Raw genomic sequence first — 25,712 nt, 5'->3', positions numbered from 1 at the left:
CCTTATGATCAGTATTCTGCCACATAGCATATCTTGCTCAGTTCAAAAGTTTCTGCCTTCTAATCCGAGAAAATAAAATAAAGTGCCTAAATTTAAGATTTAAGAAGTGTTTTTCAAAGCAGTTTCTTTTTCTTTTTCCATGCTTGAGATGTTAATATTAAATATTGCTGCAAGGCTTTGGTGAGATTTATCAGTGGTAAACAGATACGGGCCCGCAAGCTACACGCAAACGTGTTTTACCGGGTTGAACTATCACATGCTGCAGAATCGTACAAGATACTTTCTGTTTAGAGTTTTCATTCTTTCCTTTCTGACACAGCCATCATTTTATTTAATTCTCCTGTTTTTTTTTTGTTTGTTTTTTTTGGAAAATGTCTTCCAACCGGTTTCTTTCCTCTAAACGTGGGAGTTTTGTTTCGACACAAAAGAATGCATGCAGAATAAACAAGCGCTAAATGGAGGAAATTGCTTTATAGACTCCTTAATGACGCTTGTACTCTTCCTCCCCCTCTTCAGAATATTTTGGTCACAGATAAGCATGTAATCGTTGGAGATGCACACCCGCGGACTGCGATCCTTTGATGTTTACAAGCCCTTCTCAAACCCGCTTAAAATGCTCAGAACTGAAAAGCTAGAAAACAGATGTAATAGAATATTTCTGTCGCTCTAAGGAAATCGTCAACAGAAATGATATGGTTCTCCACAGCTGGCTAATAAGGAAAATAAGAGGTGACTTAGGCAGTAAGATGTCTTTCTTAACCTATGTGGGTCTACTGGGTTAATGAGGGACAGAGGTATGAATGACCAAATCATGTCACGCCAAGATGTGGAAATGGGATGGACTTTTCTGAACTTCTGATACTGACTTTGTTGCAATGCGTGTGATTTGATGCTACAGTCCCTTAGAATTTCCTCAAATGAAGGTATCTTAGGTAACACCATAATAATGCTGGCTTCTTTTTAGAACCACCGTCACGTCGGAATCGCATCTCTGATTTTTTTAAATGCTGTCAACCGAGATCTCTCTATCTCTGTGTCTCTTTCACTCTTTCTGACGATGCATCTCCTATTGACTGCTCACACACGCTTGGATTATAAATCTCCCCAGGTTTGCTCAAACCCTCCACCCCCCTATTTGTTTCCCTCCTACACATCAGTATTCACAATAAGCTTCTTATCTGCTATGTTCCCCCATCATTCCCTCCAGATGCTTCAACTCTTTCTAGCTGAAGTTCATCATGACTTCAAATGAGCTCCATCTGTCACTCCCAGCCACCCGGTGGCCTTTGCTCTAGCTGTGCCCAGTGGAGGGGTCTCAGAGGGGGTGGGAGCAGGCCTCCGTAACCCCGCCTCCTACTGGGATCAGAGATGACTGACAGGCGGTTCACAGCCCTGCCACAAACAGTCAGTCGGGACCACTGGCACAAACTTGCAATGTCAACTGCAAACACATTTTGAGGCACAGCTTGCTACAGCTGACAACGCTTTAAGGAGAATAAATAGAAAAGGTGACAAATGGCTGTCATCTTGACAGTTTGATCAGTGTGGCTTTATTTGGCCTTTGCCTTATCTATGCTACTGAATGTAGCAGACATCATTTATGTGTTGTTCATGGGACTTTTCAAGATTTTAGATTAAAATATTTAGGTACAGTAACAAGTCACTCTTTCTTTAAATTTTGAAGAGTCAAAATCTGCCAAGGGGTAATAATGGAGCAAGTTTTAAAAGTGTTTTTTTCACTATTATTTACAACGGCCAGCCCTCACGCACGTTATCACGTCCGTCAAAAACTTAGGCTGGCTGTCGGTTGGAATATAGGAACAAAAACATCGACATGACACAACCATAGGCATCAATCAGTTCACTGAATACTTGCCGGCTAAGAAATAAATAATTATTTACACATTTAAATGTCACAACATCGATGCCTGTCAAAAAAATAACATGCACAATACACAGTAGTAATGAGAAGCAGAGGTCAAGCAAGTACATGCATTTCCTGGAAAACCCACAGTACCGGAAGTTTTGACTATGTTATCGCTTTCCAGTAAGAGAGAGAAAATGGCGCCCTGAGCGGCTTCAACATACTGTCTTTCAGAGATAATAACAGACAGTATACATACATTTACTCTCATAATCGTAGTTTCTGGAACTTGACAGGTGCTTTTTATAAAAAAATATTTTCAGTTTTCATCAAAGTTTGGAAATGTTGTTTTATTTTTTCTTCAATAAAATATAATTTTTTTCATGAATTGTTACATGTATTTACCCCTTGGCAGATTTTGACTCTTAAATGGTCTTGCAGTGTGACAAAAAACAAAACCTTTTCTTTTCTTTCTTTTTTTACAAACATTCCATATTCCTTAAGCTGCATGATTGCCTATAAAAGAATGAGCAAAATGCTCTTAAAATATTATTTTAGTAGCCTACAAATGTCAAACAACAGTACATTAACGTATTAACATTAAAATGTTAACTTAATTAAATACTTAAAAAGGATAATTCAACCAAAATTTAACCATTTACTCACCCTCGTGTAATTCCTGTTTGACATTTTGTGTTATGTTAATCACAAAATAAATTTTTTTTTTTCATGCAATGGAAGTCAATGATAACCAAAACTGTTCTTCTTTTGAGTAAGTGAATGTTGACAGAATTTTCATTGGATGAAATGTCCCTTTAATAAATAGTCTCATGTAAATTAATTAATAATTCTAGGTTGTGTCAGTGGTTGTTTGTGGTTTTGTGTGGTTGCTGCATTGGATGCTAAGGTGTTCTGAGTGGTTGCGGTGGTTATTCCTTACAGTCAATATTTGTATTCATTAAAACTCATCTTTGATTATAAAAATGACAAGCCCATCTATTAAAAGCAGTGACCAATCAGTCGTGTTTAAGTTAGAATGCACTCACCTGAGTTGTTGTTCAGCGCTGAGTTCCGGAACAATGGAACAGCTCTTTAGTGATACTAATGTCTTTGCGCGCTTTTTATAATTCCAATTCAGAATTTGAATAAAATGTAACACATAACAGTAATTGATTTGATAACACTTTTGCTTGACTACGTTATCAAGCAGCTAATACTGTGTTGCTATTGCTAATGTTTCACAAACCATGTTCCCGTTCACCATCTCAAAGTCTGACAGTCTACATCCCTAGAAAATAATGATAGATAAAGTAAAGCCCTGCCCTGCACGGTGACAAAACTGGTTAAAAATGTGTGATGGTAGGAGAAAAGGTAGGTTTCAAACCGCATTACACTGCAATTTTAAGGAGAAAATACTCCGCAATGGTGTTGTTGAATGATGAATTTTTACACAGGTCTTAAAGCATATTTAAAACACCACATAGACATATAAACAACATTAAAAAACTTGATTTTCAATACACAGGGTGTCTTTTTTCTCTCACATGGGCCCTTTGCCCAGTAATCATAACTATAACTATATAGTTGTAATAATCATTCTAACTCTATGAGAATAGCGAAGTCCGCACCACAACTTTAACGATAATGGCACAGAGAAACATTAGCGTTGGAATCCCTCTCAGAGCAATTTTGTTTCCACCTGATGAATGGTAAAAACGTTGACAGCCAATCAGAATCCATCCTGCTTTAAAAAGCTCTAGCATTTAAAGCGGCAGTGAAGAAGTAGCAGAAACAAGCTATATCATATGCTTATGTAAAACAACAAGATAATCAACATTAAACAGCACAAAACTACACAATGTTACTGAATAAAATGTAGACCCAGGACGAGCTATAGGACTGTGAAGCATTAGGGGTCTTGATGAACTCGATCTACTATCTATTTTTTGAGCATCATTCTGAATCTGATCAGGATGTAAGCCTACTGTAGTATTTGACAAAAAAAAAAAAAAAATTCTCAAATGTTGCTTTTTTTTAAATAAAACGTAACCACATTCAAAAGATTATAGAATAAAACGTTTTTTGTTTGTTTGTTAATAAGCAAAGGCTCTGTTCTTTCTTTTAATATAGATCATGTTCATATATGAACCATGAACATTTTGTGAAAATTATCAAAATGCTGGTGGTGGCTTGCAACTTAAAAAAAAAAATTCTTGCGGGGAAAGAGTTAAGGTTTTTACTTAAGGCCCTGATATACTCAAAGCGTAATTGACCCTTCGCTAAGCCACGCCCGAAAACTGCGGGAGGTCTGGCAAGCTTTCGAGCGAGGGAAACATGCCGAAGCGTTGTGCGTATGAATTGTGCAAATCTGATACCCGGTATCCTAAAAGTTTGGACGGTGGGGTGGAGTTTTTTTCCTTCCCGAAACCTAAAAGCCGAGGTCAAGCAGTGTGGGACGCCCCACTCACAGCTAAATGTCGACAGGATTAACAAACACACCTAACCTTATATTGCTTGGAAATAATGACGGTTCTTTGCTCATAATGCATATATTTGAACGTAAAATAAAAGGATTAAAGACAAGACGGAGGCTCACTGACATACTTTAAAATATATTTAAGCATTTTGTTAATCGACGGTCTACCCCTGAGTAACTTTAAGGTTACGTTACCCCAATCCGATCGCGGCTCTCCCGGTGTTAGTGTTATTCCACAAGATGTATGGATAAGCTGTTTGATTTATAATTATTAGATTATATTTTACTTTCACATTTCACTTACCCTGCTGTGCATGAACACAGCTGTTCCTCAATTTGTGTGTTTCCCATTTGAATGGTCGGCGTACGAGGTGGCTGCTGCTTGCGCTGGGACTCAGCCTATAGGCTTTAGCTTCAATTTTGATGAAATGATTCTCTAATCGGGTGCATATTATGTCGTGGATATATCCCTCGAGTGCATACTGCAGTCCCTTTTGTCTCGCTCTCTCAGATATTTCACCTGTTCGCCAAAAATGACTAATTATCTCCTTGGGAATGTTTGATACCAGTCCATACACACTATAATAGAGTGCCAGGCACGAAAGCTTGCCAGGCGTAGCAACAGTAACTAAGGAGGGCGGGGCTCAGCGAAGGGTCAATTGAAGAATGAACTGATGTGACATAATTTAGAATGAGGCCTAAACAAAATTTTGTTTCAGGAGTTCAAAATAACTTGCACAAAGTAAACTTGACGGAAAAGTTTGTTCCAGATTGTAAACACATTCAAACTACCATTGGTCTGTGGCAGTTATGTACTGTATAGGTGGATCTGGCTCTGAGACTCCGTCTTCTTTGACATGGAAAGATAATTTCCATTTCATTAATTCTGTTCAGTCCGCCGAGGTCAGACATACGTGATTAAAAACATAAACACACCGGGGAGCTGCATTAGTGAAAGTTGTACAGGTTGACATTAAAAAAATCAATGTATGTTTAATACTGTAAAGCTGTAGTTACACTTTTCCTATACTAAAACCATGCTTGAAATTCGTATAAGGGAATTGCTTTAAAGCAATCTTGTATAAAGTGTTAGGAATAAACGTGATGTACCTTGACTGGAGTGCTGGTGCAAACATATCCATATTGTTATGATCAGATGCTTCTCCGCAGTTTTCTCACTGCTGTCATTTTTTGTTGTGTGTTTATTTTGTTATTGAGAGGAAATCATGCAGCATATATTCATATATTCATATAAATGTCGCTCTCAGCAGCATCGAGATGTTCGCTAACAGTATATCGCTGCTCAGGTATTTTGAACTTCTTTTAACCCCTTTTCCGTGAGTAAATCAGGGCCTTCACTGGGCCACGTCAACCACAAGCCTCAATTTTCCTTCAATGTAAGTGTGGGAAAAGAAAAGTAATAACCTCCTAAACAAGCCACACTATCTGAGGTATCAAAGCCATCATTTTCTCTTAATAGTTCGTCAATTAATTTGTACTTTGGATGAATGATTTATTTGACAGTTAGCAGTTTGAATAACCTCTAACCCTACCAGTATGAACAATAGTGCTATAAATGCTTATAAGCAAACGCAGCTAACACGCTCTCTTAATGTGCATAGTAGGTGTACGTACAATTTTATGCCTCAGCAATAAAATCCATACCCCATTTATCACCGATAAATAGATTTAGAGTTTTAGCTATTAGCAACTTTAGATAGAGTTATTACAAAGCTCATGACAATGACTCCTAATATTTTAATAACGAGACCAGAATAACAGTGAGGGCTCATTAATTCTTAAAGAAACGCTAGCAGTTATTTATTTATTCCATTTCATTACTCGTGGTCTTGCTGATATCTTATATTTCAAGACTCACGGAGCACCGCTGCGATGAAGCGGCCGGCCCCCTGTACGAGCCGGGTTTGACACCCCGCAGAGGAGGGAAGAGTGGAGAGAGGCCTGCCCCGACAGCTAATGTTATTAGTCTCATTACAGCACCCCACGAGCTCTGAGGCAGGGGGGCGGCCGCCTGATGTGCTGTTTATTTCCGATAACATCCTCGCAACTACGCTGCTCCAATTACGTTCCTCATAATGAGCGAGATTATGTCTCTCTCGGCAGCCTCGTGTCATCCGGAGCAAGGAGCGGTTTGGTTTTAGATAGGAACAATCAAGAACCAGTGTTGGAAAGCATGAGTGGATTTTGATATGAATGTAAATATTGTTGTGGCTGGTGTGTGGTGGAGCATTGTTCAGGTACTGTACAAATCGCTCCCTTTTTTTAATCAAGTAATGCTAATTTCAGGAAATTGTCTTGATAGCACAAGCCATGACATTTTTTCCTCATGCTATAGTGGTGTCGGTAATTAGCTTTCTGAGAAAAGGATTTGAAAAGTTTCTTCTTTCATTAAATCTGTCAGTGTTTTATAGCTTCTCCTTTGAACGCAGTTAAAACCGTAACGCCAAGATAATTCTCCACTTCCGACCAATTCACCAGTCGACCTCCGGAAAGAGAAGGAAATGTACATATGAAAATGGCACACACTTGTTCCGACTCCAATTACATTCTCTGATATGAGTCTGGATTGGAAGTACATAGCAGTGTGGTTAACTAACACCCCAGGCCATTCAGTCCTGCAACACTTTGAAATCACTTTTCTTATTCCAGTGCCAATCTCTTATGAGAAAGGGGCTCAAGTTTATTTAAAAGTCTAATGCAATACTCACTAGCCGAACCTTTCGAAAATGAAGTGCCTACAATAATTTCAGCAATTGCCGAAGTGCATACAGTGCATGTGGCTCAAAAAAGACACGCGACAATTCTTTCCACAGTTTTTCACATGACGTGATCTTCTCATCTTACATTTCAGGAATCGCTTAAATAAGGTGTCTTGTATCAATGATTTTTTCAGAATTAGTTTGCTATAACTTAGGTTTAAAAAAAGGTTTGTCATAACACCAATTGAACACACGTGTTGAAAAATACACTTGAGGACAGTTCAAGCTTGAAATTGTGTATTAATTGTTTACTTGTTACCCAGCAAGATAGTACTACAAAATATGACATCAGAGAAGGATACTGCCATTTTTCTAAAGCATGTTTCTAAATATTTCCTCAATTTCCATTGCATCTCAATAGTATTATAACGTTCACAGTGTTCTTTTAGTGACCATTATCGTCACTGATACCATTATAGTTTATATTATAATATAATTTTTATATTTTCTGTTTTCATTCTAATTTTAGCTAAAGTTTTATTACATTTGATGTGTGTTTTGTCTTGTTTAATAGTTGTTTGATTCTATATAATTTTTTTTTATTGTTTTAGTATTAGTTATTGAATTACATCAAGTTAAACTAAATGAAAATTAGAAATGTTGCCATATATATATATATATATATATATATATATATATATATATATATATATAGCCGATTTAGTTTATTATATAGCTTACTTTATTTCAATTAACTAATTTTTTTTATGGTTTTAGTTAAATATAATAACTCTGACTCCTTTGTGTTGGTAAAGCTAATTTAATAGCTAGCATTTTATATATCTTAAACATTCACAATTAAATCATATTTTCACACTTTTGCATAATTTGACAAAATTACAGCTTGATTAGAAATGATGCACAATACAAATATGTTCCTTTATTTCTACTTTGTTTTCTTCACAGATCACCGTTATCAAGCTCTTCACAGACACTGTTGTCTTTGTTATGCAAGAAAATAAATAAATAAATGGTTTGTTTATATTTAGTTTCTTTGTTTATATTAATCATTTTAAAAATTATTTATATTTTTATGATGGATTTTATAATTTTAAGATTGAAAGTCTATATAGGGTGAACAAGGCTAAACATTATAATAAAAGACATTTGTAAAAAAAAAGGAAAAAAAAGAAGAAATATAACAAAACCATCCTTTATGTAACAAAACCATTATATATATAGGCCTATATATATATAAAAATCAACCTCTCAGACATAAAAGTGTCTAACATTAAAGAAACACCTGTATATGACTCTCACTGTGCACCAGAACCGTGAAAAGGGACACAACTTGTAGAAGAGAGATTTTATCATATATTTCAACAACTGTCATCAATGTAAATCCCAAGACTGTTCCTTCCGTTATTTGTAAGTAAAATATGAATAAAAAAATGTTTTCATGTAACATTGCATACATTAGCACTCTGGACATTCCTGACACTGTCTGTCACTCTTGAGTCACGTGGGTGTGATAAGAGCTTGTGACAATGAGGTAAAAATGCTGTCTGTCTTCCATCTGTCACCCTGAAAACCACAGAGACTCTCTCTCATGAAGTTTATATTACCTCCATAACTGAGGTGAACAGGCACGAGGCAGGAAAGACCTAGAAGAGCTTTCTAAATCTAAACCAAAAGCTTTTGCCTTTCATGATCTCATTCTAATTAGCTCATGTGTAGTGTTTTTAGATCAAATAAAATAATTCAAATGTTGCTTGCTGGATAATTTCTTAGTAATAAGTCATAACACTGTATAATTTTCACTGAAAGCACATTACATTTTTCAGTGAATTTGTTTATTTGATGGACAGATCGTTTAACTGGAGAGTATTTCTAGAGCTAATATCACCATAACCACTGAAGAACTGACATTACACCACTAATATAAATAACCGCTGTGTGCCGATCTATATTTAGAGTTTGTCGCTGCATAATTTGGTGATGATTATAGCAGGGGTGCGTTGTCTGTCGAGGCTGCAGGAGCGTAATCTTCTTCTTGTTCCTTACTCTCTTTTTTTTTTTTTTTTTGACAAGCCCACTGGCCACAAGAGGACTAAAATGATTAAATCCACAGCAGTGAGGACTCAATAGTCACCCAGGAGCAGTGTCATGAGAACTGGACTGGAGGCCTCAACATGTTTCTGACATTTGTTTTAAATATTGACTTCCTGGTTGTGTTATCACTCTGCACATTTCATATTTGTATTTGAGGAGATTGATGAGGAGAGAAGAGAGATGCAGTGTGAATTGGGATTTGTGGAAGGAGCGGTTTGGAGGTAGTATTGCTTGTGTGTGCGTTTGTGAAAGTGTGTAGGGAGGATACTGCTCGTACCCAAGGTTTTCTCTTAAACCCAGCTACCCTACTGTCTAAGAGAGAACTCTAGATGCCTGTGAATCTTTTGAAATTGTTCTCAACTCTTGCTTCGCACGAATAAGCCAGGCAAAAACGTTTTGCATGAAAACACCAAGCACAACAGTCTGGCTGTATGTGGCGGAGGTCTTATGGTTACGAGACTCAAATAAACAGGACAGATAAGGCCTATTCACAGAAGGAGCTTATATTCACAATGAACAGCACTTTGAATTGAAGAGATGGATGGAAACATAGCTTATGATGCATAAACCACAACGCATTTCCCCAGACCTGTATATAAGCACTGTAACAAGGACTTTTCCTACAATTAAAGTTCTTCAGGTTACTACAGGCAAACACATACCAAGACCAGGCATCCGGAAAATGTCTACATGTCACTCTACATTTAAAATGACACACACATTCTTAAAAGAGCAGAGAGGGAATTAACACATCCTTTGTGAACAGCTTCCAAATGTGCTTGAGAAAGATTGACACATTTCATTGTATATTGCTGGACTATGATTTATGTTGAGTGATTTGGAATTAAAACAATATACTGACTAATAAAACCATATTACTCAGTTAAAAAAAAAAAAATGCCACAATAATGGCATATTATCTTAATTTAGAAGCTTTTCTCAGCAAATATTGATGTACATTTAATTTGATAGTAATTTGCAAATCACTAAAAAAAATAACATCCCCAATTGTTATTCTTTTTTTTCACCAGGAAAATATGTTAGATACGTTGTAAAGTTTTGGTTTCTGTTTGATTAGATTTAAAGTTATTTTATGTCCAGGACCAGTATTCCAGAGAGATATGGAGCTGGCAGCTGTTGGGACAGATGACTGTAAAAAGTAGAAAGAGCCTCTCAGGATAATGTTCTAGCTGCAACTCTGAAGTGTAAAGTTCACACTCTGTCTCACATTCCTGAACTCCTAAACAACCAGATGGTAAGAGTGGGATGCTGTTGATCTGAAGTGCAACACTAAAAACAGGGTCCAATGAGTCCGTCACTCAAACTATTACTCAAAAGTTGGTTAGGACCACATTGCCTTTGTAATGTAATAATAATCAATCCACTCTCACTCCAAAGGCTTCAATAATTAAAGCATGGACACACGCCTTTAGTGTTACTCACTATCAGTGTTGTGTGTAACGCGTTACAAAGTAGAATAACGTTACAGTAACGTAACTACTTTTTTCGGGTAAAAAGTAGTGTAACGCGCTACTACTGAAAATTTGGTAACGAAACGTAGTTCCTTTTTCAATTCGCCGCAACGTTACTTTTCCCAGGGACAGATTTGACAGCGACACTGCTTTCTCAGCTGCGCACTTGCACAATAGTCACAAGATCCGCACGGTAGGCTACGTGACAGAGGCTGGTATCAGGAGCAATCATGGCAAGCGAGAAGCAGCCAACGCGAACTTTTGAGGGATGGAGGTATTCCCACTTCCATTCAGATGTGAAAGAGAGCTCAGTTCAGTACTCGAGCGCTGTTTAGCTGTCTACAGTATGTATACGGCTGCGCGCTTCGGGTGTGTGTGCACAGAAAACCATACTACCACGTCGTCACTCTTATTCAGATATATAACCATATGTCTGCTCTTCTCTTTCTCCCAGACGTTTACATGTTTTATAAAATGTTTAATACAGTTTTATGAGACATCCATCAAGCGCATGCCAACTCTAGTCACGCCGGGTAGAGCAGCACGCTACGACTCAAATGTGCGCATCTTCCACGAACGCAGCCGGACATCAGTTCTGACTGGATCTCTTCCCAAATCGTCCCTTACTAAAATGTCAATAGATTTTCGTCATAGTTTTTTTAAACTGGTTTTTATTTAGTTATCATCTCGTTTTCGTCTTTGAAAAAATGTTGTTGACGAAAACAATGACGGAAATTATTCGTCAATAAAATGAACACTGTTAGGCATATCGAGCCTATCCATTAACAGGCATTTTCTTCATGAATAAATGCATTATGCCTCCCTTGATAGAATGAGTCATGTGTCTGAAAACTAAGCTTATGTCTTCTATATCATTTGTCCGGCTATCAAGACGAAATTTGCACCGGTGTCGCACATTTCGGAACAGATATTGGGTTCTGCCTAAAGTCAAGCAACATAAAAGTAATGAAAAATTAACGAGTAACAAAAAAAGTTACTTTCCAAAGGGGTAACTAAAGTAACGGATTACTTTTTTAAAGAAGTAATGAGTAACGAGCAAACACTACTTTTTAAAAGTAACTTTCCCAACACTTAAGATCCTAAAGCTTCCCCTAGGTTTCTTCTTCTCTTTGACACCAATACCTGGAAATCTTTGACACCAATACACAGACTCGAAGGGCATGAGGATTTTTATTATCATTAAATTATATATTGGAGTATATTTTATTATAAAATACAATATATACTGGGCTATGATTTAAACAGGAATAATGTTATTGACATTACACTGTTTAGACATTTGTGTGCACCTAAACCTAACCATTGGCAATATTTAACAGCATAAAACAACATACAGGTATAACAACAGCCACTATTCAAAGATTACAAACATTCCAAGTCTTCCAAGACCAAACGTTTGCTTTGTGGGAGGAACAAACCCAAAAGTGATAACTGTCTCTATTTGCCAAAACGCTCAAATCAAAAAAACGTTAAAAAAAAAATTGCCGCCTAAAAAAGCATTACATCAGCTTTGATTGCTAATGATATTGTCTTAATAGCAACGCTTAAGGCACTTGACCATACTTAATTTTTAGATGCCTTAGAAGTGAGAATGAGTTGTAATAATCTGTCCTGATGCCTCCTGGTGAACATGTTGAAGCAAAAACGGGTTTAAACATCAGAAAAGAGCATTTTAACGCCTAAGTTATTTCATTATAGCTACATAGAATTGACTGAAATTTAAGTTTTATTTACTGAAACTGATGTCATATTATTAGCACTGTATGTGATGTTTGGTAAATACACAGACATGTACGTATATACAAAACCTGGATAGAAACTCGTATGAAAGCTTTGGGGCAAAAAAGTGACATCGCCAACTGCTGACCTGGCAGCGTTTTTAATTGTTTTCGTGGATCCGTGTGAACGGGGATCGCTTTGACAACGTTGTCATCTGTAGTCAAGTCACCTTTATTTATATAGCGCTTTTTACAATACAGATTGTTTCAAAGCAGCTTTACACGCGATAACAGTAAAATAATGCAACAAAGTTTTTTTTCTAGAAGAAAATAGCATCATAGTCTAGTTTAAGTGAGTTCAGCGATGGCAAATTTTTGTTGTAAAAAAGTTATTTATTTAGTTTATTTATTCATTTACATATCTAGCCGCTCTGGAGAAAACCGTGATGTCATCGTCCAGCTCAGTTCAGCTCTCATATAATGGCGTCAATGCAGGTAAATCAATAATATTGTTGAATATTAAATGTCCCCAACTAAGCAAGCCAAAAGCCGAAGACGATAAAGGGGAAAAATGCGAAGGAAAAACTTTTCTGTTTTTGAATATATCGCTGTAGTGTAAACAAACCCTTAGTCTGGCAGATCTGTCACCTTTAATGGCAACCAACTAAATATTAAGTGCAAGAATAAAAATATAATGGGACCCCTGCCTGTTTAATTGGCACACTATTAATCCTCTTTTACACACACTGACACACTGGGCACCCCTTACAAGAATAAGCATACTGATCTTATTTTGATCACAGTATAATAATAATCTTCTCACATTCATGTGCTTTTGACTCATTTCTATTGTGGAATCCATTAGCGCTGTTAGGGGTAATTATTATGACAATATGAAAGGTTGAACTGATACCAGGACCATTCTGAATGGCACTTCATCAAAGCCTGGCCACACTGTAATGGAGCTCTCTTTCACAGACTTTACACAGACCACAGCTCTTTCTTTGACCCGCCATGTAAGAGGATGCTTGTCAGAAGGATGTGGGTCAAGTGAGCTCCACCCAGATGATACCATCAGGCTAAGTGGAGGTTAGGGTCTATTTCCTGTCCAGTCGTTGATTCAGACAGTATATATTTGATGTTAGAACAATTATACTTGCATTTTTCTTTGTGGTTTAAATATGTGAAAAAGGCTAGAGGCAATGTAATCAAAAAAGATAATGCACATCAGAGACATGGCATGTTCGAAATAGCACACTACCATTGCACACACACCAATTATGCAGTATAGGTCATTGGTGTCCTGCAAATCCTAGGGAACTGCCACCAAACCATAAGACAGGGCCCCACCTAAAAGTAATAATGTGAGATGTGCTAAAACGCAAAGTTCCAAAACATTGCTAGTACATGCTAGAACATGGACGAAAGAAATTGTGAAACTATAGTGTTTTTGTTGTTGTTTAAGATATGTAATAATATAGATAATTTAAGATGTATAATATACAATATTTGTATCATATCTAGGGCTCTCAAGACCAAGAACACAATTTTGAGAATCACTTGCCATCATGTTAACTCATTGACAAAATTCTCCCCATAGTCTATTTCTCTTTCTCTCACCTTTGCATTAAAGGAACACTCCACTTTTTTTGGAAATAGGCTCATTTTCCAAGTCCCCTAGAGTTAAATAGTTGAGTTTTAACCTTTTTCGAATCCATTCAGCCGATCTCCGGGTCTGGCGGTATAGCACTTTTAGCATAGCTTAAGCTTAGCAAAGATCATTGAATCTGATTAGACCGTTAGCATCTCTCTCAAAAAAATGACCAAAGAGTTTGGATATTTTTTCTATTTAAAACGTGTAGTTACATCGTGTACTAAGACCGACAGAAAATGAAAATGAAAAGTTTTCTTGGGCAAGCACAGTTCCTTGATTATTGCGCAGGAATGAGAGTATAGTTCCTAGTCATATTGGCCTAGAAAACTTTTCATTTTCCTTTTCTGTCGGTCTTAGTACACGATGTAACTAGAGAAGAGTCAAGTTTTAAATAGAAATATCGAAACTCTTAATTTTTTGGAGAGAGATGCTAACGGTCTAATCAGATTCAATGATCTATGCTAAGCTATGCTAAAAGTGCTACCGCCAGACTCGGAGATCGGCTGAATGGATTCAAAAACGGTAAAACTCAACTGTTTAACTCTAGGGGAGTTGGAAAATGAGCCTATTTCCAAAAAAAAGTGGAGTGTTCCTTTAAGGGTCAAAAGACAGATGACTGTGTAAGGTAACAAAAACACTGTATTACAAGCTGAAAGAACCATCCCTTATGGTAACATTCAGATGCATGCTCTGCTACTTAAAGCTGCTTCTCTATACTGCATACGGACAAGCAGATGGGCTGCAGTAACCCTGTCTAACCCTTGGATTGACCTTTGTTCACACTGACCTTCAGTGGAGGGATTTAGGTAATCCAGCGAGTAGCTAGTTTCACTCATGACAGTGTGTGACCCACATTCACTGCATGTAATCCTTTTGTTCCTAAGTTCCTGATCTACAGTAATCCTTTGTGTCCGTTTCTAGTGGGCATCATCTCCACTTCCACATGTAACAAAGAATTGCAGGTTTAACCACTGTTAGCTAAATATTTTTCAGCATATTTTGTGTCATCAAAATCCCATTGTAGCAAGAACCCATAGAGATGAGAGATTATCTCCAAAAGCTTAAAGCGTGACATCACGATGCAAGTCTACTTGAAGCTAAAAATATTTTCTCAAATGGACTCAAAAGGAACAGGAAGATCTGGAAGGCTTGGCAGCACTACACACAAAACAGTCTCAACAAATTTATGTCCCCCTTGCAATGCAGGAGCCACTCAGACAACAGTTATATGCATTGAGAACTTCACGCTCCACTTTGATGGCAACCAGGAGGGGTATAGCAGTTTCACATTTTCATCTGCTTTTCTGCTAACAAAGATTCCCTTTGTGGTAATAGCATGGCACTGACCTTTTGAAATCCTCCTTGTAATGGGAGGTGACAAAAGTTGAGAGAATGGGACATGCTTCCCACCGTCTGCCCAGCAGACATTTAGCCTGCAAGAGCACAGCATGAAGTGGAAAGACATAGGAAGCTCAATCACTGAAGAGTCAAGCAAGATGCATTTATGGAGCAAATCGAGAACATCATCATCACAACTCTTGATCTCAAGAGGAAGAATGCAGTGTCCAAAGCTAAATCTTCGACACGCACAGTTTATTGTTCAACTCTCAAAGAGCATCACATGTATAAGCCGACAGCATCGAAACAAGTCTCATCTTGTGGTGCGAGAAAACAACATTACCAGATCTTTCAATTAAACACTTTTTGAGGTGCCAAAAACATTTTAGCAGCAACCTTCATTGCATATCTTCCCTATGTGCCACTAATGGATGGAAGAAAAAAAAAATACACTGTTATGGTGCAAGACTCCTAGGAGGACACCAAAGGGGGTGCTAGACAGATGTGAAAAGCATCTAGTGTCCCTCTGGCAGGCATATGAGTTGGGGTCATATCAGTGTAAATAAAGCTCAGGAGGGGTGTGAGGATGAAAGCCGTATGGAGCTTGAGTGTGAAAAGGGGCCGAGGATGGGGTGCACATGGTGAATTCTGCACAAGGGCAAGTAAAGGGCAGCATATAGGGTCAGGGGCCTCTGCTAAATTTATCCCCTGCTCCACGTCAGCACTTTATTGTCTGCACGTGTGTAGTGCATACTCTCATTGTCAGCTTGGAACACTTTGGACTATTAGTGAACCATACAGCAGTGAAAAAAAAAGAGACATATTGATCGATACAATAATGGAAGAAGTGTCACAGCGTACCAATAATCTGTCTTTTTAAGAAAGAGCACAAATCAATTGATGTCAATGGATTTGCCCAATTGAAAGGATATGCTTTCTTTAAGAAACTGTAAAGGAAACCGTAAAAAGATTTGGAACACCCCTTCTTAAAAAAGTCAATACACATGTGAAGGTGGCCCTCTTCCAAATGACACATTTGATGTGGACTTGTGGCCTTCACTAGCCCATGCCCGGGACATAACCTCTTTTGAGTAGCGCACATTCACACTTTACAAATGATTAGATAGAGTAAAAGAGTATGCATATTTGGTGTGCTGTACGGGGGAGGGCTCCGAGCTCGGAATGTGGCCAAACCCAGAGTACTCCCCCGTATCTCTGGTTAGGATAGTAACAAGGCGACTGTGAGGAGACGGGGTGGTGGAGGGATGCAGAAAAAAACTGTCGAGGAACATAGATGAGTCGTCTATGTATTTATAGGCCTCCTCTCACACTGATCGAATAAATAATTTTAACGTGCTCCTCCCGAACTTTGTTAATAAAACATATGGTGAAAAATTCACTGCACACTAGTACCCAACATTTGGGATGAGTGACATTTGGCATTTGGGATATTTGGAACATTTGGAATCTGGGCCTGTCATTGTTGATGAAAGCCTTATAAACCATACCTTATAAATGTAATGACTATAAAAATGTCATGTTGCGTACCCATCAAGTAAAAATCAGGGAGTAACACCCACAGGACATTTTACAATCTGAACTAACCTTGTCTTGTCATAAATAGGTTGAATTATGTGATTATTTAGGAGACTTATTACACACAGTCATGAGGGTCTTGTGGAGTCCTCTCTATGATATAATTTTTCTCTTGTTGTTCTCAATCCCAATAATCTATTTTCCTTATACATTTCCAAAACCTGCAAATACAACATAGCTCACTGACTAGCCAGTGCAGGTAATGAGACCCTTTGTGAATGTATCTTCCATAGATTAGCTCTGCCACAGGATTTGGTTACCTGCATTTCCTTCATTGTTATTCTTCACATTAGTGTGTGTTTCCTCCAGTGTGAGCATTGGATCATATATTGTTTTTGGCTGTGAGTGAACACTCTGGATAAGAGCACACGCTGAATAAACGATGTTTATTATAATGAAGCAGGGTGTCTGCTAATGTGCCTCGGGAGATAAGCAAGGGAACAGGAGATGGGGGAAGGGGGCAAGGGGGGCTCAAATCATCTGTCTATCCAAACCCCTCCGGTGTGGATGATAATGTGGGTTTAAGCTGCAGTGCGGGTGAGTAATGGAATTGCACTAAGGCCTGTGAACCCCTGCTGGGTAAGCTTCAGACCTCTCTCTGACAGCTAGCGAGAGCTGGAAATCCAGGATACGGGATGGACAAAATCATCTCAGAGGTGGGGAAAGTGAGGTGGTGCTGGGGTAACGAGCGCAATAGGGAAATCATTAACAAGATAAAGCACCTAGTGTATATGATAGAAAGTTCTTGTTTACAATGGGTTCGTTATTCTACTAATAGTGGATGGAAGTTTGAACAGACCTGAGCTCTGTTTAAACCCTATGAGCTTCCCCTCTGTCTACTGTCTACTCGACATAAACCTTCTAAGGCAGCAGCAATGGAACCTGACAGACAATGCTGACCTGGTTGTTCATGGTCGGCTAAAGCAGTCATTTACATTGGATCGTTGTGCTTCTTATATGAAGCGCTCAAAATAAACAATTATAGCTGATTCCAATAGAACACATCTGTCAAACCTGTCTGGATTTTTAGTACTCTTAAAGGGTTAGTTCACCCAAAAATGAAAATAATGTCATTAATGACTCACCCTCATGTCGTTCTAAGCCCGTAAGACCTCCGTTCATCTTCGGAACACAGTTTAAGATATTTTAGATTTAGTCTGAGAGATTTCTGTCCCTCCATTGAAGCTGTATATACAGTATACGGTCCATGTCCATAAAGGTAATATAAACATCATCAAAGTAGTCCATGTGACATCAGTGGGTTAGTTAGAAGTTTTTGAAGCATCGAAAATACTTTTTGGTCCAAAAATAACACAAAATAAGACTTTATTCAGCATTGTATTCTCTCCCGGGTCTGTTGTCAATCTGCGTTCAGGACTCCGCAGTGACGCTGCTGACGTAAGACGCTGATGACGTGTTATCTGGTGCGCCCGAGCTTCGTTTACAGTCTGAGGGAGACGCACGCTATATTCAAGCTATTCTACATTGTTTGCGTGGATATCATTTTTTTAATGGTGCGTAAATGTGCATGTCACGGATGAGACACTTTTACAGCGTGCATTTCCCTCAGTCTATAAATGAAGCTCGGGCGCACCAGATAACACGTCATCAGCGTCTTACGCCATCAGCGTAACTGTGAAGGATTGACAACAGACCCGGGAGAGAATACAATGCTGAATAAAGTCTTATTTTGTGTTATTTTTGGACCAAAAAGTATTTTCAATGCTTCAAAAACTTCTAACTAACCCACTGATGTCACATGGACTACTTTGATGATGTTTATATTACCTTTATGGACATGGACAGTATACTGTATATACAGCTTCAATGGAGGGACAGAAATCTCTCGGACTAAATCTAAAATATCTTAAACTGTGTTCCGAAGATGAACGGAGGTCTTACGGGCTTAGAACGACATGAGGGTGAGTCATTAATGACATTATTTTCATTTTTGGGTGAACTAACCCTTTAAATATGTTGATTAGTTAGATCAGGCATGCAAACTCCACAAATTAAGGCCTTCTGTCTCAGCAAGCACTTGAACCAGGGGACCATCTTGCTCATGGCAAAGAATTCTGGAATTGCCTAATCTGAGAATGGTGATTTTTGGGGGGCAAAATGAACTTATATGGCTGTGTAATTAGTGATGCTTATACTTTGGGTTAGAAGTTAGTTTGAATTCTTTACAAATAACTTGTCGTTTTGTGTTGCCGACACAAATTACCAATTACAAATAAAACATCATACGGCTTGTTGAGGAAAGGTATGCTATTACTTTTCTAAGTGATCATAAAAAATCCTATAGACATATTTTGAAAGAGGAAGTCAAGCCATACCTTGTGGCGGAATATTAAAACGGTATTTTGACTTTATGATATTTGGCATTGACAAGAACAACTCAAATCTTTTTCATAACATGCACAGATATAGTTTTGCTTCCTACTGTTTGGAAGCCTATGGAGCGAGAAAAAAAGGTTGCTTAGGTGAGCAGTCACTAGGTACAAAACTTTTATTTAATGCTTTTAGCATTTTTATTCATTCAGGTGACCTGGCTTAAAGACCTCTACTTATGAAATACTTGGGATGTCATCATCAGCTTTACTTTGAAGATGGCCATTGAATATGGCTTTCATTTTTTGTTTGACCCTAACCTTTCCAAAGGAAAGATCATTTACAAAAGCAATCATTTTACCACTGGCTGGGTATGTCAACCCATCAACTGCATACCCTCTGTTAGACCTTGTGCACTGCCAAAACACATACATAGATGGATTTAGACTATAACCTCAGAGTAAATTCTCCTTACCGGCCCTGACAAACATCACAACCTTTCCTGAATATGCTGGCCAAAGTTATTTCCCAACAAATACACCCAGACTTTTCTAAAAACGCTTTCTCTCTAGTGCACACATACACTCTCTCTTTCTCTGGCTCAGGCTGACAAGCACTAAATAGACTTTTTATCAAGTTAGCAGAGCAACGGTGAGCTGGGAACATTTCCTTTTGTCGCTGTTCATTTTTCTTTCCGTTCTGGCTCCGTAATGGAAGCCAGGGAGGTTTCTCACTTTCTGGTCTAAATGAGATATCTGGGCCTTAACACAAGCCCTGCTTTCTGACAGGCAAAGCTGGAGTTATGTTCAGATTAAGATAACATATCCCAGAACCTTACCAGCATGCTTCTTATTTAAAGTACTTCCACCGATAAGCGAGAAATACACGATTCAAAGGTGGGAGATTTGAGTTGCCCTGTCGTTATTGCTGGGGTGAGATCAAATGACAAGCAGAACATTTACAGAGGTGCAAATCATATGGCTGGCAACACAACCAGACTTTTGACTGTTGGCATGGAGGCTGGTGCACTTTGTAGATTATTTTGGCCAAGATCCGCACACTTAGACAGAAAGATGTGTGGTTTAGGAGCGCTTCATTTGAAACAGTTGATAACATAATACACCACATTGGAAACAACAAATAATCGCACAGCATGCAGTGTCAGTCTGTGGCCAGCTATACATCAAACACTCAGGAAAATAGTGAAATGTGTTTTTGACTTTGTAATCAAAAATGTCGTCCATCTAACGCAATATGTACTAAACTGTTAAACTATTATTTGACACATAACACATAAGTGAAAGGACAGTTGTGCTCAAGTTCCTCAAACAAAAGTAAGATTCTAAACAATCTTTCAAACATACTAAATCACTTACCTAGCAAACTTTGATAAATCTGAAGATTGTTTCCTCTAGTCATGTCTAGTACTCTTTCAAGTGCATTCTAAATAACATAAATGATGCCTAGGGCACTATGAAGGAAGAACAATATCAGCAGCCATTTTAAAACCTTTTATCTTTAAACCTTAAACATCTGTATTTGTATTGCTTTTTTAACTAGCCATGTCTGTTGTTGTTATACTCTAAATTCGTTTGAGCTAAAGAAGTAAAAAAAATTGCTAAAAATTTAGCATTATTAATAATTAATAGTTTTTGTTATTAAAATTTCACTACTAATGTCTTCACTGATAAACAATTACGTCACAGTTACAATACCTACCAACCACGTAACCACATCTATTTTAACTTGAAAAATATGTTCAACCCCTACACACTTCTATCACACAGTGGAATTGAGCACACCCCTTGTAAACATGATTTCTAAAAGCCTGTGAACCCTGACTATCAGAGGTTGCATAAAGCCAGTCCATCAGATATAAACTTCTAGATCAGAGACTATCCAGGAACTGGCCTTTTTATTTATGTATTTCTGGACAGCTGATCATGTAAATTAAAAAAAGTGATCATGTATCACAGATCATATTTAAGGAATAGAATTAGCCATGAGAACCATTCTGAACGATTCTCTGAGATACCGTTTTCGACTCATGGGAGACAGCAGGAGATTTTAAACTTCCTCTCTTCCTGTGCTCTATCGATAAAAACACTCGGGCCTGAGTCGTTTCAGGCTTGTGTTTATTTCAACAAATGAGGATGGTACGGGCCCCTGGAGTCAGATCCATTTCCTGCAGTGCTCCCCTGTAAGCGCACACTATTGGAATGAGTCTGCTCCGTAAGGCACTTTAAGAAGACAATTTGTGTCTGAGTGTCTGTTTTATGATGAATACCGACAACAATGTGTTTGTCAAAACAGAGAGGCATAATTATAGACTGACAGACAGTTACAGTACGTCCACATGTCTCTTTTTTCTCACACACTCACAAACACATAATTTAGACACTTAGCAGTTCCACCCTATATGCATCGAGTCTGAAATGTGTTTTGGCTCAGGGGATCAAGTAATTATTTTAGCCAGTGAGACATCTTTGAACATACACACAACTTCTGAAATGGTGATTGCTATCAGAGGAGCTGCTGCAGTAATGAAGCTGATCTTAATAGCTGTCAGACTCTCTTAGCTGCAGCACAGGGACTCATTTCAGCCCGTATATGCTTCACATTAGCCAGAGTTTCCCATCCCCAACACAGCTGTCCAGATAGAAAAGAGAAGACCATTCGGATGCAAAAATTTATTAAAAAAATAAAATAAATAAAAACGGTTATCTAAATAACACAAATGCTAAGCCCAGTGTGTACATTAACATGTAAACAAGAGTTTTAAAAAACGTTATTGTCTAATGTAAGGTTGCATGTCAAAAAATGTAATTGTCTAATGTAATTAATAATGTTAAGGCACACTGTACGATTTCTAATAGTCCTTTACGACTGTTGCTTTAGCTGTATGAACATGCCGTCACACTGTAGGATCTCAGTTGTCATTAATGTCAGACTATACGGCAGTCAAGACGCGTTAAAAACAGACACATTCAATAAGATTCACATCAGTCAATCATCATCAATCTGTGACACGTTCAGTGACTGTGATCTGCATTTACATGCGGGGGAGAAATGGTGGCTAGCAAACAAACAATCTCTAGCATACATTTTTATCATAGCTTTTCCTGAAAGGAAAAAAAAAGGATATGTGGTTGTTTGTTGTCTCACTAATTTCGTCATCTGGTTCTGCGCTCCTATTGGTTTTTGATATGATAGTTGTCTTAGGAGAAACTGTAGGACTGTGCATCAAAACCAGCACTGTGCCAGCATTTCGAAAGGCTGCGCACTACAGTTATGGGTGTGAAGTCCAGCTCCACCTCTCAGAATGTAATTTGGGTGTAATGGGTGGAGCTAGAATATCCAACCACACCCTAACTCCACCCATGACATCTACAGAGGTGGAGCTGGATGTCACTTGGCTCTGCAGTGAGCACCACTTGAGAATTTCGTCTGAGATCAAATTTGATCACAATGTTCATTAATCAGATTATGGCCCAGGATCAGAAGAATCTTTTAGGATTCTCAAAATATCTCAGGCAGCAAAATATTGGCCAAAATTGTATAGCGCAAACTCGGCTTTAGTCCTGCTTTTAAATGATTATATAAACAGAATTTCAGACAATTCTTATAAAAAATGTGCTCTAGGAATGTATAATAGCATATCAGTGGCACGTGATAAGAAAAAAAAAATCACCAGAGACAGCAATACAGGTCAGGATGAATGACGGAGTATTACATTTTCGCAGTGATACAACCTCACAGTTGACAGCAATCTCAGGTACTTATTATGTGTTTAGTATAGTATTAAAATGGATTGATTTGGGTTTGAATATAATTTTAAATGACATTGTGCTTAATGAAAGCGGCATAGAATAATTCACCCCAGATCTTGAAAATAAATTCAAGGGTGTGTCCAATGGCAAATATTATATCGTTCACTCAGTGTGAATAATATATATATTTGTTTAAATTGATTTGGTTTTATACTTACCGCATAGACTAAAAAAGATGGACGATGCACCTTCATTCTCTTCCATTGTAGAAAAGTGAAGTCCCAATATGACGCTGACATCTTGCGCTGATTTGGGACCTGATTCTGGGCAGTAGTGAACGCGGGATGTGCGTAAATGAGCGTAAAGTGGAGCCGCGATATCAAGGTCCTGCCCACACTCTTGCAGTAAATGGTTAGTACAGTTCACTGCAGAACAACTCATTATATCGATGTTAAATAAACAGTTATGGAAATGTAGATATTAAAGTTGAAGCTCTAATCTCCTCCCAAAAATCCCCCCAAAAGTCCATTGGTGCCTCAGTGACTACTTCATTAACAGAAGGTGTCAATCACAGCCGTCAATCATGACGTTACATTCCCGTTTTTATAGCATCAAACTATAAAAAGCATCAAGACCAAACTTATTTAAAAAAAGGAACACTTAAACTTACATCAGCGTGATAAAAACTACCTAAAATGACAGAAAACATTGTTTTGTTCGCGTCCCATTGGACTACATGGATAGGGCGGGGTTTATGACCTATACTAGTACCAACCATCTGGGGGCGATCAAGACGCTTTGGCTTCACTTTTCAGGACTTGTGCGGCACGCTTATACTTATCCATGTCTCATCGAGTTCGAGACAGAAGTGGGCTTGCAGAGAAAGCCCCGCCCACACGCTCTTCTGATTGGCTGTGATTTGTGATTTTTTTGAGGTGGAAATTATTAAAATATGTCTTGAGACAGCATTTCAAGAGCTAAGTCTAGTCCAAATGTTTGATGTGATGGGTGCTTTCGAAACACTGCTTTGTGAAACTTCAAAACCTTTCGGAATCATTTGCGTGTCCGTTAAGTCCTCAAGACCGTAGAGTGTCCCATTTGTTATTTCAGGTTTCAGAAGGGTGCTCACTAGCGCCCCCTTTGTGGCTGATATGCAAACCTGATGCATACTTTTGTTTTGCAGAGCCCGCAAGCCCCCGAGCTCCACAGCAGACTTGTACCTGGCAGTCAAAGCTGAATTACGTCATGAACATGTGGACTCGAAGGAAGATCGCCAGGGCTTATGGTTCCATTTGGGACAGAGCATGATTTCAGTAATTGAGGCTTTGTTACATCATAACTGTATGGAATATTCAATAGAAAGTGTGTAGCTACGTCATGCTGCGTTGCATGCTGGGTATGCACCATCATTTTGTGAGGATTGCCCTCTGCTGCTTATAAGTATACCAATATATCTGCTTACATTTTGTTTTGTGTTTTTGCCATGAAAATGAGTATTCACATTCTTCATGGTATCGTTTGCAGGAAAGAGGGGCTATTTTATCGTACTGCATGATAATTTGATGTTTTCACCATAGTTTTGTAGAATTCAAAGTTTCACGTTATCATGAAAACAAGTGTCACGTGCCGGGTGCTCGCTGCTGCTTCAACCATCATATGGTAGAAATGTCCAAATAAAAATAAATATTGCCTTAAACTCACTAACAGAAAGACAGTGTGATCCTCCCAGTGTGGCGTCTAAACAACAGTTACCCATAACTCAATAAAACATTTGCAACTGATTTGTGAGTTTTCCTGCATGTCTGGGCTGAGCTTCCATTCTGACCAGTAGCAGCAGGCATTTGTTTCTCCCATCACTACGACATATTGAATATAAGAAATTAACCAGAGAATATTGCTCGGTTCACACCATGTCGTAATTATGAGATGACTGCTCGCAACATTCTACTAGGAGCTGTGACTCGGAATTAGGCATTCCTGTGGCATATACCATCAACAACAGCAATATGAATCTGCAGATGTCAAGTGGTACAATGGTCATGTGGTACAAGTGGGAGTTTTCATTAAATTCGGTTTACAAGTTGTAATTACGAGTTCTATGAGGACGTGAACACTTACAAGATTCCACTTTACAAGTCGGAATCTCGTAATTACGGTAACTACGACATGGTACAATTAACTCACTTTATTTCCACCTCAAAGGCAGCGGACCTCAGCTCACACCTACAGTACCTGATTACATTATCGCCACGGATCCTGTGATAGGTTGAAAATGTTTTATCAGTTGGTGCGAACTTTTAAGGAGAGTTCACTTTAACAAGCTGTTTTGAGCTCCTGAAACAAATTCCTTTTTGACTTGATTTTGTTCAAAATGAAGCCACACCAGTTTGTTCTTTGATTTCACTTAAAGTATACCAATCAATTTTCTTAAAAAGTGTCTCTACCCATTACCAGTGCATAGCAATTATTAATCAAAATATTAGTCACATATCCTGTGTGCCACATTTGAGTTACTTCTCATGAAAAGTCAGTCACTCAAAGGGTTAGTTCACCGAACAATTCTAATTATGTCATCATTTACTCACCCTTATGTTGTTCAATCATGCATTAGTTTCTTTCTTCTGTTGAACTAAACATAAG

The sequence above is a fragment of the Phoxinus phoxinus genome (assembly GCF_949152265.1).
Source record: "Phoxinus phoxinus genome assembly, chromosome: 24".
Classification (NCBI taxonomy): Eukaryota; Metazoa; Chordata; class Actinopteri; order Cypriniformes; family Leuciscidae; genus Phoxinus; species Phoxinus phoxinus.
Note: the sequence above shows the minus strand (reverse complement) of the source record.